This window comes from Myotis brandtii, unplaced genomic scaffold, assembly GCF_000412655.1.
Source record: "Myotis brandtii unplaced genomic scaffold, ASM41265v1 scaffold83, whole genome shotgun sequence".
Classification (NCBI taxonomy): Eukaryota; Metazoa; Chordata; class Mammalia; order Chiroptera; family Vespertilionidae; genus Myotis; species Myotis brandtii.
Window position 1 is genome coordinate 5608608 of NW_005371371.1, and position 16013 is coordinate 5624620.

Consider the following 16013-nt stretch of genomic DNA (forward strand, 5'->3'; position numbering starts at 1 on the left):
AGGGTTATACTGTGACCCACCCATCCACGACCCAGTCAGTTACACTAAATTAGCACTTCCTAGGGAGATGTTACTAATTCTCTGTGAGGTGACTCAGTTACTAAGGCTATTCTTAAAAAAAACCAAAACATACACAACACAAAAAAATAAGCCTCTCATGGGAAATACACCCCCGCTGGGCTGAAGCAGGAAGAAAAAGCTCAACTCTGTTTAAAATCTGGACCCTTTGACCCGTGAACTTTCAGTCCTTTTCCTGAAGGCTTCTCCAAAAGCCATAATGACCGAGATGCAACTCCCACTGCAATGCATGAACACTAGCAGATGGAGGCTGATTTTCAAGAAGCTGGGCTATGATTATGCTATTACCAAGAAACAAAGACAAATTCTATTATGGGACATAAGGAAGTTTTGTATGATGGTGGTCAGTGATTCAACTATTTCCGTTCAAATTATTTGATTCTTTGAAATAGAATGCCTTTAGCAAGGACCTTCTTGCAAATAAAAGCTCATTGAAAACAAGAGAAGGGCTAATGCACAAACACACATTCACACATACACAAACACACACCATAGAGTCATATGTAAACTGAGTTTTGTTTTGTTTTTCACTTACCACCTTTTATTGTTTCAGAGGCTATGAAATTCTATACCAAGTGATGAAATTGTCTCCAACCTGTAAAAAGGTCTATCGAATGGGCTTTCGAGAGCAGAGGTGACTACCATACTTGAGATAGTGTACTAGGGCAAGAAGTATGCTTTCCTTTGTGATAAAAATTTTGTTTGCTTGGTCCATTGATATTATGTCTAACTAGAGGCCCGGTGCACAGAATTTGTGCAAGGGGCTCGGCCTTCGCAGCTGTGGCAGCTTGCCTTGGCCCTCGCAGCCCCGGCTTCGTCCAGAAGGTCATTTGGCTGTCCAGTCTAATTAGCATATTACTCTTTTATTATTATAGATGGTTACCTCTGTTTAAGTGGAGAAATATTCACTCTGTTATCTTGGCCTTACACTGACCCAGCATCCAGTCCGGGACTCCCTGGGAGAAGGTGGAAGCTCTTCTGGTACAAATAACATTCAAACCAGCTCTCTGATCAACAACAATATTAAGCTAAACAACTCCATTTGCTTATTTTGTGCTCCAGGTCCTGGAAACAATTGTACTCACATCAGAGGACAGATGTGCTCATAACTAGATGGCACAAAACACTGTGCTTGTAGTTGCTCTTGGAAAACATAACTGAATAAAGAGACATTTAAAATCTGACAGCAAACCTTGAAGTCATCAAAAAAGTCGACCAATCTGATTCAATGGGAAATTTAAATTTCATGTCAAAAAACTACCACAAAGTCAAAATACAAAAGAAAAACTGGAAACAAACATTGAAACATCATGGGGAACAATTACTATTTATGGCATGCAGAAAGGTTTTAAATGTCTGTAATAAAATACTCCAAAGAAAAATGGACAAATGATATGACCATGACCAGGTATTTCATTGAATAAAAAATAAGATTATCCAATATAAAATATGCTAAACCTCAGGAAATCCAAAATCCATACAAAAGACATATTTTGAGTTGGAAAGGCAATTATTAATGTTTAAATCTGATTATCCTCTACTGGGTATTTGGGGAAACAGTCGCTCTCATATTATTGATAGATACACAAATTAGTATAAGACTTTTGACGAATCATTTGGCAATACTTATAATTTAAAATGTTCATAACTGAACCAATTCTAGGATCCTATAGAAGCTCTTGCATAACTGCATAAACAAGAATATATAAGTTGCAGAATTTTTTTTTTTAATTAAATCTTTATTGTTCAGGTTACATTTGTTCCTCTTTTTTTCCCCCCCATAACTCCCCTCCTCCCAGTTCCCGCCCCACCCTCCGCCCTCACTCCCCACCCACTGTCCTCATCCATAGGTGCACGATTTTTGTCCAGTTTCTTCCCGCATCTCCCATTCCCCTTTCCCCCCCAAGAATAGTCAGTCCATTCCCTTTCTATGTCCCTGATTCATTATAATCACCAGTTCATTCTGTACATCAGATTATTTATTCACTTGATTCTTAGATTCACTTGTTGATAGATGCATGTTTGTTGTTCACAATTTGTATCTTTACCTTTTTCTTCTTCCTCTTCTTAAAGGATACCTTTCAGCATTTCGTATAATACTGGTTTAGTGGTGATGAACTCCTTTAGCTTTTCCTTATCTGTGAAGCTCTTTATCTGACCTTCAATTCTGAATGATAGCTTTGCTGGATAAAGTAATCTTGGTTGTAGGTTCTTGGTATTCATCACTTTGAATATTTCTTGCCATTCCCTTCTGGCCTGCCAAGTTTCTGTTGAGAAATCAGCTGACAGTCGTATGGGTATTCCCTTGTAGGTAATTGAGTCTCTTTCTCTTGCTGCTTTTAAGATTCTCTCTTTGTCTTTTGCTCTTGGCATTTTAATTATGATGTGTCTTGGTGTGGTCCTCTTTGGATTCCTTTTGTTTGGGGTTCTCTGCGCTTCTTGGACCTGTAAGTCCATTTCTTTCACCAGGTGGGGGAAGTTTTCTGCCATTATTTCTTCAAATAGGTTTTCAATATCTTGCTGTCTCTCATCTTCTGGCACCCCAATTATTCTGATGTTTGTACGCTTGAAGCTGTCCCAGAGGCTCCTTACACTATCTTCGTATTTTCGGATTCTTTTTTCATTTTGCTTTTCCGGTTGGGTGTTTTTTGCTTCTTCGCATTTCAAATCTTTGACTTGATTCTTGCGCTCCTCTGGTCTGCTATTGGGTGTCTGTATAATATTCTTTATTTCAGTCCGTGTATGCTTAATTTCTAGTTGGTTCTTTATCATAGCATCGAGGGTCTCATTAGTTTTCGTGACTCTCTCCTCAAGTTTATTGACAGCTTCTAGCACATTTTTGCAAGCCCTCAAAATTGCGATTTTTAGCTCTATATCCTCCATTTCTGTCATGTTTTTTTGTCTCCGCATTTTTTATGCTTTCTTGGTGCACCCCCTAGTGGTCTTTGTGTGCAGTCTTGTTCTAGTTGAGCCTTGATTGTTGTAGTTAATACTAGAGGGATTTGACCACCAGGCCGACTGGCTGTGTGAATCAGCTGTGTCTGCCGCGGAAAACTTCTGTCCTCTGGGGAGGTGCTAATCTAGCCTTTGCCTGAGGCGATCCGGCAAATGGCTCTGCGCAGGGCTTGGGCGGGGCGGGATCAACAGGGCAGGGCGGGCGGAGGGAGCGGTTATGGTGCCCTCAGTCCCGTTCCCAGAGGCTCTGCTTCTCAGAACCCCAGGAACCGCTGCAAACCTCGGAGAGAAAGCTGCCTTCCAACTGATGCCAGACACTCCCGCTTCTCCCGTTTGAGTCCGAGTCCCCAGCGATTCGCCCGTATCTGGAGCTCAGAGTCTGAGACTCCCCCCTGACCGAAAACGACAACTGCGCTCTCAGCCACCAGCCCGCTTTGCGTGCGCACCTCCGCACCTGAGTATTTTCCACACTGAGCCTCCTCTGAGCCTCGGTGTGCTGTTATTTTTCCTTCTAGTTGAAGAGTCTCTCCTCAGCCAGCCTTCCTGTGGTTCTGGGTGATGTCCGTTCTGTTTTTTAGTTGTATTTTTGAAGTGGTTGTTTGCGGCAGCAGTCTGCAGTGTTTACCTATGCCGCCATCTTGGTCTCTCCTCCAGAATTTTTTAAAAAATATATTTTATTGATTTTTTACAGAGAGGAAGGGAGAGGGATAGAGAGCTGGAAACATTGATGAGAGAGAAACATTGATCAGCTGCCTCCTGCACACCTCCTACTGGGGATGTGCCCACAACCAAGGTACATTCCCTTGACCAGAATCGAACCTGGGACCCTCTAGTCCGCAGGCTAATACTCTATCCACTGAGCCAAACTGGCCAGGGCCAGAATTTTTTTTTTGTAGTAGTAAAAAGAATCAACCCAAATATCTATTATTGCACAAATGAAGTATGTATGTATATATAAGTGACAAGATGCATGATTATGGCCAAATCTGAATTATCTCCTTTCAAAGAACTGAGTATCACACACTGGGTGATTTGAGCAACTGTTCTGGAGGCTGGAAGTCTACCATCACAGTGTGGGCAGCACTGGTTCCCTCTGAAGGCTGTGGGGAAAGGATGTGTTCCAGGCCTCTCTCTCTCTGGCTTGTAGTTGGCCACCTTCATGTTCCCATGGTGTTCTCCTATGTGTACATCTGCGTTCAAATGTCCCCCTTTTATAAGGACACCATTCTTATTAGATTAGGGTCCATCCTAATGACCTCATCTTAATTAATTATATGTGTAATAACAATTTCTAAAACAGGTCACATCCGGAGGTGTTGGGGGTTAGGACACAATATATGAATTTGGAAGGAGTTAGTTCAACACACAAAAACTCTCACCCCCAGTTTCCCACTGTGATTTCACAATGTAAATTTGAGAAGTTCTGTGCTAAAGAAAATCACTGTCCCATGTATGGCAGGCACTGTTAAATGCCCGCCCACTGTCTTCTGTTCTTTCTTCTTTTGGAAGAAAACTACACTTTTGTTCAGGAGGCTCATGTGCTTACAAATCCACACTCTCTTTAGCTGGAGGTGACCATATGATGTAATTTTGTCCAATGAGATATAAGTGAAAGTTATTTGAGTAAAATTATCAGGAAAGCTTTTGCTATACTGATTAAAGTGACAAAATCCGCTAGCAAGAGCCATTTGTACTTCATGATTCTGCTTGGAACATATTTTGATGCCTGAAAGTGTAACAGTCACCTTTAAGCATGAGGACCAAAGCTTCCCTGTAAGGAGGAGAAAGGACAGTACCTGACTCACTGACTCACTGGTGAGCAGCTGGGCCAGCCTGGGACTGCTCGCCTCTGGATTTCACATTACCTGAGGGAAATAACCTCCCATTGCTTACACTTGGGCTGTCATATCCTGTGGTAAGTCATTTCCTTGAGTCGGTATACCTCTTTATAAAATATAAGGGTGGGGGGAGGAAATCTACCCTAAATCCTCAAAGGGTTAATGTGAGTGTAAAACTCCCTGATAGACATGAAAAGTTAATAACTCTTTTGCAATTACAGTTTATATTCAATATTATTCTGTATGAGTTTCAGGTATACATCATAGTGATTAGACAATCATATACTTTTAAAGATAATACAAATATAAGGAATTGTTTTCCTCAATTTTATAAGCTTTTATTTCCAGTGGAAGATTAATCAATGTATATGTCTTGAATTAAAATTACTTAGCCTGGTTGGACAAAGGTAAATTTAGTAAAATGTGCTAGTTTTCACTTTAGACATATTGATGGAAATTCTATCATGTGGCAAAGAATGTAGAGAGAGGCCAATAAGACAGAGGAAAACTTCTGTCCTCACAGGTGTTACAGCCCAGAGATGGAGACAAGTGTAAATCAATGCATTGAATGATTAAAAAAATATGTGGAACAATTACTTAATCATGACTGTGGGGAATAAATGATATTTTACAATATCATTTCCCTGAAGACACTTGTGTGGAGTTGACTGACATACACAGACCCACAGTCACCCCAAAGGGCCGAGAGCTCCTTTGTGATAACACCTTAAAGATTCTGAAAAAACAGTGGGGAAGTGATTAAAGGAAATCTGGGATGGACCATGAAAATTTATAAATCAGCTTCCCTCCTCAGGAAGGATCCACATATTCTGAGAGAAATTCTTCAAAAAGTAACATATTTAATAACTTAGGTTTATTTCCAAATAGTCATAAACATATTAGAATAGCAGACATATCTGAGCTGACTTTTGTTTCACCTCATGTTCTCCATATTCTGTAAATTTCTTTGTGATCTTTTGAGATGTGGGCCCCAGTTGAAAACTCTGATGTTTCTTTAACCTGAGGTAAGTTAGTCTTATTTTCCTTGTGAGGGACTAGAATTGAAGTGTACATGATCAGGCGTGATGGGATTAAATAATTTAATGAATTACAGAAGTATTCTACTTTTAAGGAACAGAGCTCATTCTTATAAATCATGAATTAATTTTTATGAATTAGGTCCAAAGAGCTTAAGTAAAACACAGCTAATATTTCATGAGTAATTTCAATCCTCTTTAATAGTACAAGTCTCTGGTGTGTAATATTTAGGTAATGATTATCATAAAATAGATATCTTTTGAGGGCAATTATGTGTTCTCAATACTTCTTTATGAGGGAGCTGGGAGGAGGATGTCATTACACTTGACAGTATATTTATCTCACCTAATATTCATAATATTCTGTTAGAAGAGCGGTTACCTTGCTATATTGGAGCGATTTTCTGGAAGCACTGAATACTGATTCGGTGCCACTAAACCTGTCCAGATACAAAAGGTGGTACACTTCAGTCCCTGAGTATCAGCTGTTTCTTGGCACCCAGAGTTGGTGGTTTTGTTTGTGAAAACAACAGTATATCCATGGGACACGGCCCCCCCCCCCGCCCCCACCCCAAGAGTAGGTGGCCAGCTGAGGAGAAGACAGGACTCAGGGAGATGAGCTGAAAAGGAAGCAGATATACCTGGGCTGTGTCTAGGAAGTGACAAATGCATTTGGAGAGAAAAGTGAGGATTTGAGGTCTGGTTTTTAAAGGAAATAGGAATGAACTTAGAAAGGCCCCTGGGAGAGGCAGTAAGCTGAACATGCCCACAGGTTTTTGTTTGTTCTTTTGCTTTTGTTTTAGGATGAATGTTAACATGGAGGATGTGATATGAAAATGTTATCAGGTTTCTGCAATCGTTTTAAAATATCTTATTTGAATCTCCCAATATTCTGATGGGCTATTGTTCTTTATTTATAGGATGGGAAACCAAGTGTGCGATCCAGTTAGTACATCGTGAAACTAGAATCCGGACCTCCCCGCCCCCAAAGACCTCCAAAATCACGAATCTATCATCCCATGGCAGGACCAGATCTGTTACCCCACAGACTCAGGCATCAGCTCCCATCCTAAGTCCTAGGCGTTGTTGTTCCTAAGCTACCCATGTCTCAAAGCCTGAGGGGTTTGTGCATAAAAATTATAGGGTCATTTCATGGCTTGAAAATATTATGGTTTCTGCTAATGAACCTATAAAATCAATTATCCAGTATGAAAAAAATGGGAATGGGAGAAGAGAAATGGGTCAATGGGTCTTTTGTTTTGCTTTGTCTTTTGTTTTTTTACAGATTAGAAAAGAAGACCTGTAAAAAGAATCTGGAAAGCTGAATACTTGATTGTTTTAGTCTCCCTCGTAGTTCTGGTCCAATGAGATGTAAGAGTACAGCTTTGGAGAGAACCGTCTTCCCTGACAAATAGTGGAAGCCCTAAGAAAAGGAAGTCCTTCATCCTTCCACTTTCTACTTATCAGCATTTGGACTTGATAGCTGGAGATACAGCAGCCCTCTTGTGATCCGGAAGCAACAGTCACTAGGAAAAGTCAAGCTGCTGAGCCAAGGTCATTGACCACTGAAGCAGCAGGTCTAAGCCTGCTTCTTGCGGTTCGGTTAATCAGGTATTCCATTCTTAACAGTACAAAGTTATTTCCAAAGCATCTATCATTTAGAAAGTAAAGTGATATGCCAGATAAGAGGGAAGAAATATTTAATAAATTGACCATACTTCAAAGAGGCACTTAGTTTAAATACTTTTCTTAACTCCAAAAAGTTGCCCAAACTTCACCTCTTTTTTTCTTCTGTTTTAGATTCAAGCAGATTTAATCATTTCTTAGTACTTTCTCTGTAACCATATTGCTATCAATTGTTAGTATTGTGTCTCATTTAGCATTTGAACCAAAAGGCACATCTGCTTCCAGACATTAAAGATGGAGTCTTACTGTCACCCAGATTAAATTGTACGTTTTCTTATTCCTTCTGTATATTAAACATATACATGTATTTTATATTGTAACCCGAGTTCCCCACAGGTCTCATGAGTCTGGGAATATTAATGAGATCCCATCAACAGGGAAGATTCCATTTCATGAATTTGTGCCCCAGAGCCCTTCCTCCTAAAGTCCCAACTCCCTATTCCTGGGATTTCCTAAGAATATTTCATAGAGGATCTGGGGCAGTCTTTTGTGCACCTATACTTCCCCTCCACTTCATTGGAATAATGCAAATGCCTGTGTTGTAATGAAGCTGTACCTACTAACAGTGGTTCTCAACCTTCCTAATGCCACGACCCTTTAATACAGTTCCTCATGTTGTGGTGACCCCCAACCATAAAATTATTTTCGTTGCTACTTCATAACTGTAATTTTGCTACTGTTATGAATCGTAATGTAAATATCTGATATGCAGGATGTATTTTCAGGGGTCACGACCCACAGGTTGAGACAAGCTCCTAACCTGCAGGAGACCCCTCCCCCCTACATTGCTGGCATGTGGCTGTGGGCGTGGGGTGGGATGGTGCTGCGTTGGGTGGGAAGTCTACCTTCTGTGAACTGCCTTGGCTGTCTCCCAGGCTCCTGACCTGTGCCATGCTCCCTGGAGATGGGGCCACAATCGGGCAGCATTTCAAGCATAAGTGGGGAGCTATCCTTTGCCACGTGTGTTGGGACCTAGATGTCATTGAAAACAAAAAAGTATGCAAGTAGCAAAGAGAAAATCAGATAAGGACTTACAGTGATTTTTAAAGCAATGGTGTCACGTGACTACAGCAACCCTGTTGCTCTGCCCCAGGAGCTCACTAACTCTTCCTCCTTCCTTCAAGCACATTCCTTGGTATGGGGGCGGCATCCTGGTGGGGGGAGGAGGAGCAGGGCGGGGAGAGGGTCCTGAGCAGCCCAGGCCCAACTGGTGACCATGGCCCTGCCTGTGATGGACAATAGCTCAGCCCAAGATGGAAGTGTAGTGAAGGAGACCCCAGGGAAGTCAGTTTGGAGCTCCTGGAGACTCCCTTGCAGATATAAGTTCCTGAGGGAGAGATGGCACCTTCTCCTATAGCGTCTTATATTGTGTAGATATTCCCTCTGGGATGGGGAAGTGCTGGAGACAGGTGTATTTGACACATGTAGCAGATTTGTGTTTTTGTTTTAATATATTTTTTGTTGATTTCAGAGAGGAAGGGAGAGCGAGAGAGAGATAGAAACATCAATGATGAGAGCGAATCATTGATTGGCTGCCTCCTGCATGCCTCCCACTGGAAATCGAGCATGCATGTGCCCTAACCGGGATCAAACCGTGACCCCCTGGTTCATAGGTGGACACTCACCTATTGAGCCACCATGGCCCAGTAGCAGATACATTTTTAATTCCTCCTCCCCGTTTTAAAATTCTTTTCTGCTATAATCATGTAATCACTTATAATCAAGGTTTTCATGTAGATGAACAGATTTAAAATATCTCAAATGCTCTTATTTATACAATCTCTGAGCTGTTATGGTTTATTTGAAAGCCACTGTGTAAATGCTGGAATATTTAGTATCTCAGGGATGGGGGACATGAGCTATGAAGTGAGCTCAAACAATTCCAAATTCTTAGGAAGTTACTTTGAAACTTCTGTGTGGTGCTGGTTTCAGGTGTAGCAGGGGCCAACTACATCATGGAGGTCTCTGATACTGTTTGCAGCAGGATGAGGAGTGACATGTGCTAATTTGAAGTGTAGTGTATTACTAAAACTCCACAGTTGCTACAGTAATTGCTTAGAACTTGCGGAACAAAAGGTTTTTTCTGGGAGGCACATTCTCATCACTGACAATGTGTAGCTTTGCCAGCACACGGTGATAACAAGAAGCAGACTGTGCTTTGGTTTTATTATTGTTTTCACATTCACTACAGACAAGGCACCCCCTGTTTCCTGCACTGGCTCTGCCCTTGGCACGTCATTGCTGCAGGGCTTCCTCGCAGTCTCCAGCAGCTAGTCAGTCTGAGGTCAAGGCCAGGTACACAGGGGAGGGAGAAAGGAGTGGTTTCCAAAGGATTTTGATGAACATCTGAAAGAATCAGTCCTATCTCCAGCCTGGACCATGAGAGCATGTTTTCCTTGTTGGTTAAGCCACACAAAGTCAAGTTCTTTCAGCCCGAATGGTTCTAACTGATGAGACCAGACATGCTGGCCCTTCGCCCCTTGCACTCTGCACCTACCTGTCTGTCGTGTTGGGTGCCGGGGGGTAGGGGAGGTAGGTGGTGGTGGTGGGGGAAGGTTGTGCTCTAGGGACCAAAGTTCCAGGCTCTCTTGCCCTCTCACTTCTTGTGGAGTTGACCCAAAGGGGCACCATAGTGATTTCGGGTGTTGGGAGTGGGAGGGAGGCATGGCATAGTTCTATTTGCCTACCAGATGCCTTGAAGAGTTCTAGCAGAGGCTGCACTTCTGAACTGACCCCTCTCCTGCTCCTGCCTCCATGGACCCCCTACCGTTTTGCTAAACTCTACTGACACCCTTCCTTCCCCTTGTCCCTTTGGGCTTTGGGTAGTGACCTCCCTGCATTTCATACTCCCTGGATGTTGGCCTTAACCCTGCCTGCACCTTCCAAATAATCCCTCCATTAAATGCCAGACCTTTGTCATCTGTTGCTGGAACCATGCCTGATACTAGGTCTATTATTTCTTATGTGATTCAATTATTCCTTTATCAACACATGCTATCTGTAATCGTATTCAAAGATCCTAATTGGAACACTTATAATTTTCTATGTCTTTGTGAAATTTAACATGATGTCAAATTCCTTGAGTTTAGCTTTTCTCTGACTTCATTTAAAAAATATTTATTGAGTTTTAGAGAAAGAGGAAAAGAAAGTTTAGCTTTTCTCTGACTTCATTTAAAAAAATATTTATTGAGTTTTAGAGAAAGAGGAAAAGAAAGAGAAGAGAGAGAAAGAGAGAGAGAGAGAGAGAGAGAGAGAGAGGGAGAGGGAGAGGAAGAGGAAGAGAGAGATTGTTGTTCCACTTATTTATGCATTCATTGCTTGGTTCTTATATGTGCCCTGATGGGAGATCAAACAGGAAACCTGTTTGATCTGGACAAAGCTCTAACCCACAGAGCTACCCGGCCAGGACAGACTTCATTTTAAATTTCCTCTGACATGCCCTAACCGGTTTGGCTCAGTGGATAGAGCATCAGCCTGCGGACTCAAGGGTCCCAGGTTCGAGTCTGGTCAGGGGCATGTACCCTGGTTGCAGGCACATCCCCAGTGGGGAGTGTGCAGGAGGCGGCTGATCGATGTTTCTCTCTCATAGCCTATTTCTTCCCTCAGCTGCCTCCTTCCTATTGGATGCCTCTCTCTCCATGTCCGCAGCAGAGGAGGCAAGCCCTCTCCTTCGTCTCTGCTCAGAGGTCTTACACAAGCACACAAGCTTCTCCTTTGCTCCCGATGACTGCAAGGGAGCAGACAGGGATTAACAGGAATAATAAACATGGAGGGGAGGGTAAAGGGACAAGACACCTAGAGTGTATTAGTCATAGTTCTTTTGTCTTCTTCCACATAAAAATAGCTTTGTGTGTCCCTGCTTTGCTTGACTGTCTGTATAGACCTTCCCATGGGAGTACGAGTCTTGCCTGGGAAGCAGACTGGCTGCTGAATCGAACTGTGGAGGCTGTGCAGAGTGCGGTGTGCAAGCGGCCAGAGCTGGGGCAGTCTCAACCTTTATGAAGCCATCACCTTTGTCTCCACAACCTCGAATGTGGAAAGTACTTCTCTTTTTGGTCTTCTATGTTTTTCTTTTTTGGGGTTGAGACCATCTTGCACTGATAGGGAATGATATTCAGAACTATTAGCCTTTTGAAAGCTGTATTAGTTTGCTAGGGCAGCTATAACAAAATACCACAGACTAGGTGGCTTAAACAACAGCAACATCTTTTCTTGCAGTCCTGAAGCATCTTAGTTCTGGCTGCAATAACAGAATGACTATGTGGCTTAAAGAACAAACATATTTTTCTGACATTCTGGAGGCTGGAAGTCTGAGATCAGAGCGCCAGCATTGTCAAGTTCTGGTCGAAGGCTTTCTTCTTGGTCTACAGAGATGACCATCTTCTTGCTGATTCCACACATGGCCGGGAGAAAAATCATCTCTTTTGAGTCTCTTCTTATAAGGGCACTAATCCCATTCACAAAGGCTCCACCCATATGACCTAATTACCTCTCAAAGTCCCCGCCTCCAAATACCACCCCATTGGGTGAGGGCTTCCACATAGAAATTATGGAGGGGCCCAATCATTCCGTCCATAGCAGGGAGGTTGGAAGTTTGAGATCAAGGTGCTGGCTGGGTTGTTTTTTTCTAAGGCCTCTCACCGTGACTTTCAGATGTCTGCCTTCGCCCTGTGCTCACAGGGCTTTTTCTCTGCATGCATGTTTAGCTCTTGGCATTATTTGAACCATTATATTTGCTAGCAGAAGACTGGAGGGTCTGAGGTCTGAGAGGGCAGCATGTCCAGGTTGTAGCAATAAAAACAACTAATGTGGGTTCTACTAGGGGATAAAGATTGTCGTTCCTTCTAGCAAAACCTGTTTGCTGAGATGGATAAATGTCCGTTACCAGCTTCCCTCTCTCACAGTGTTCCCTTGCCTCTTGTTAATCTTAAATAATGTGTAAATCCTTCTCCTTTGCCAGTCTCCAGGTCCCCATTTCCCAGCCTTTTTCTAGGTCAGTGTCTACTGCCTTGCTCTGCTCCAATTCTGCCATTACATTTCTTGCTCGGTGGTAGTGACTAGCTACAATTTCGGTGATCAGTGGATTTTGCTTTAAAGAGGCAATTTCCCTCACTAGCAGAAAGAGCAGTTTCAACAGCAAATTAAAAGGAAATTCAATTAATTTCATTACAATAAGGCAGATAATATGGTCCTTGTCAGTGGTTTTTCAAGAAAGCATTTGGCAGCAGAGGTTTTTTTGTTTTGCTTTTGGTTTGTTTTTTTTTGCAAAAGAAATTTTACTTAGAACTTCAATATAGGAAGAGAAAGTAGGAGCACATCTCTTGTGTTCTTTTGGGGGTGGGGGGCGGGGTGGGAGGAGCAGCCTACACAGGAGCAGGCCTTGAGGCCCCTCTGCTGAGCCCAAGCCCCCACGTGAAGGCCACTGACAGCCCTGCTGCAAGGTGGTTTTGAATGTTCTTGCTGCAGGTTGGCCAGGGCAGGACACATTGATGAAGGGTAACGAGAGGTCAGTCTTGGCGAGATGGGCCATAATTCATCATTGAGTAAGATGATGGGGTTAAGAGCAAGGTTGTGTCTACAAAGTAATAAGCTGTCAAAGAGGAACAGATTTAGGAGGGGCAAGTGGAAGGATTTCATTGTCCTGGGGTTATATTGTTAAAGGAAAGGGGTTTTGAAACCTTCTTTTCTCTTTTAGAGGTTATAAAAATAAAGAAGTTTTGGGGTCCAAATCACTAATTCCCCGGGTAATAATTAAATAATTTATTGGTGAAAGATAAGAATTAGTGGTGACTGATTTCTGATTAGAACAATATATGTTTAAAAATACTAAGTTGTTAAAAAGCATATTTGTGGAGTGACATTCATAGACACTTTCAATGACATTTTGTGTTAGTGTATATTTTTAAAACTGTTAATATTTTTAATGAACAGACTTTATTTTTAGAGCAGTTTTACGTTTGTAGAGGAAAGTACAGAGAGGCCCTATATACCCTCTCATTCTCTCAGCCCCAACCAATTTTCCCTGTTATTAATATCTTGCATTAGTGTTACAATTGATGGGTCAATATTGATTACATTTTTACTAATGAAAACATACATAGGGTTCACTCTTTATTTTGTACATTCTATGGGTTTTAACAAATGTATAGTGACATGTATCCACCATTTCAATCTCATACAGAATAGTTTCACTGCCTTAAAAATCCCTATATTTCACCTACTCGTTCTTCACCCCACTCCTGAACCCTAAGAAACATCCATCTTTTTCCTATTTCCAGAGTTTTGCCATTTCCAGAACCATATTTGGAACCATGCAAATATGTACCCTTTCAGGTTGGTTTCTTTTGTGTAGCAATTTGCATTTAAGGTTCCTCTGTGTTTTTTATGGCTTGATAGCTCATTTCTTTTTTATTGCTGAATAATATTCCATTGTCTGGCTGTATCATGTTCATCCACTTACCTATTGAAGGACATCTTGTTTGTTTGCTTCCATGTTTTGGCAATTATAAATAAAGCTACCATAAACACTCATGGTCAGGTTTTTGTGAACATAGTTTTTAATTCATGTGGGAAAATACCAAGGAAGCAACATGCTTGCTGGATCACATGGTAAGAAGGTGTTTAGGTTTGTGTCAAACAGCCAAACTGTCTTCTATAGTGTTTATTCTTGTGTTTGTTTCTATACTTATAGCTCTGGTCTCAAATTTTTTTGGTAGTAGGTGTTTGTAACAGTTATTAGTCATCTATTAGGTGTCTTGCCTATATTTTGCTTTTTCAAAAAGAGAGATCTTAAACTATATATGTAACTTTTATTATAATTTTAAAAATAAAAACCAGTTTAAGATAAAGAAAATCTGAATACAAGAATTAAGATTTTTTTCACATGTACTAATTTCTTAGAGGTACTAGCAAATGTAAAGTTAATTTAAAAATCTAATTGCTAGCAGTGTGTTTCCAGAGTGGTTTCCCAGTTACGTGTAAGCACTTCCTATTTGTATTTTGCTCCTTTTGCTTTACATACTTAGTTTGGGAAAGACCACGATAGTAAACTTTTCCAGTTGTCTGTGTTTAATATGACTGTCAAAACTAAGCCCATTGAGTTACAATTTGGTGGCTGAAACTGAGTCTAGACTTCAGGACTCCAGCTTCATATTTCAGTATTTTATCAATTAAATTCACCCACGTTCCAGAGAGGAACATATCAAAGGTACATATATATTTCGTTGCAATGCCTTTTTCCAGATCAGAGTGAAGTTCTATTACAGTCTGATAGTGTTATCAGGCAGAGAAAAACAGAGCAACCAGGAAATTTGAATGATGAGATTAGCTGCATATCTGAGGCCATTCCTCCTGATTAGCTGAGTCTTCGAGAAGTGTTTTAATGATGGAGGATCACCTCTCCATCAGTGCCTGTGATTTCTGCTCTGCTTCGGGGAGGTGCCTGCACACACCCAACGGACCAGCAGACACCAGGCCTCAGCAATTAACGGACTACAATCTACCAAGAAAAAAAGAAAATCCTTTCACTTCCTGGTAATGTGTTGTTAACTTTTTGGGGACATAAAGATTGCTCTTTATTAGAAACAGTTAACATATCTGGGGGGTGGGGATGAAAGATCTATTTTCTCAATGGTAAGTTCAGGCCTGATGATGATAACACACATACACACAATCCCAGTATTTGTTCAAATCCAGGAAAAATAATATTTAAAAATCAATTTTATATCCTCATAGCTAATGAGCTAATTTAATGACAGGTCAGAAAATGTATAGCAACAGCAATAGAGTTATGAGACTTTTCAAGTGTCTGAGTCCAAAAGACAAACACAAATAACCCTGAGAGCCTTGGTGAGCTAGAGAATGTAGTCACAGCTTGGCTTCAACGTCCTGTAATAGCGCGGGATCCATTCCTCTGTGTGTTCGTGCATCTTTTGTTTTAAATAGTTAGCTATTACCTGTATTTCCTATTTCTTGGGGTGTAAGTGGAGGAGAAGGTGGTGGTGAGGTGTTCTGGGTGAAGGCTTGGGTCCATGGAGAGAAAGCCATCTCTTCACCCATTTCTTTGCCATAACGGAGCCAGTCTGCCAGTGTAGTGACAGAGTGTGACAAAACCGGCTTCATGGACACCCTCGGAATTCTGGGCCAGAATCCACGATTGTTTTCTGAAAGGTGTGTTTTGAAGCATGGAACTGCATGATTGTTTCCCCAGAAGGCTGAGCACAATGCCCCCTGGAATCACCGGGTACAGCGACAGCTTTTTGGTGTGTTTTCACTTCTGTTTCAGGGAGGCAAGTGCTTGCGCTTTGATCAAGTGTATATGGTAAATCTCTCTCCTGAGAAGCCCCCTTTTATGTCCTTTTCAGGCAGCCTGTGGGGTGGAGAGTGGAGGAGACCGAGCATTCTGCGTTCAAAGTGGCAT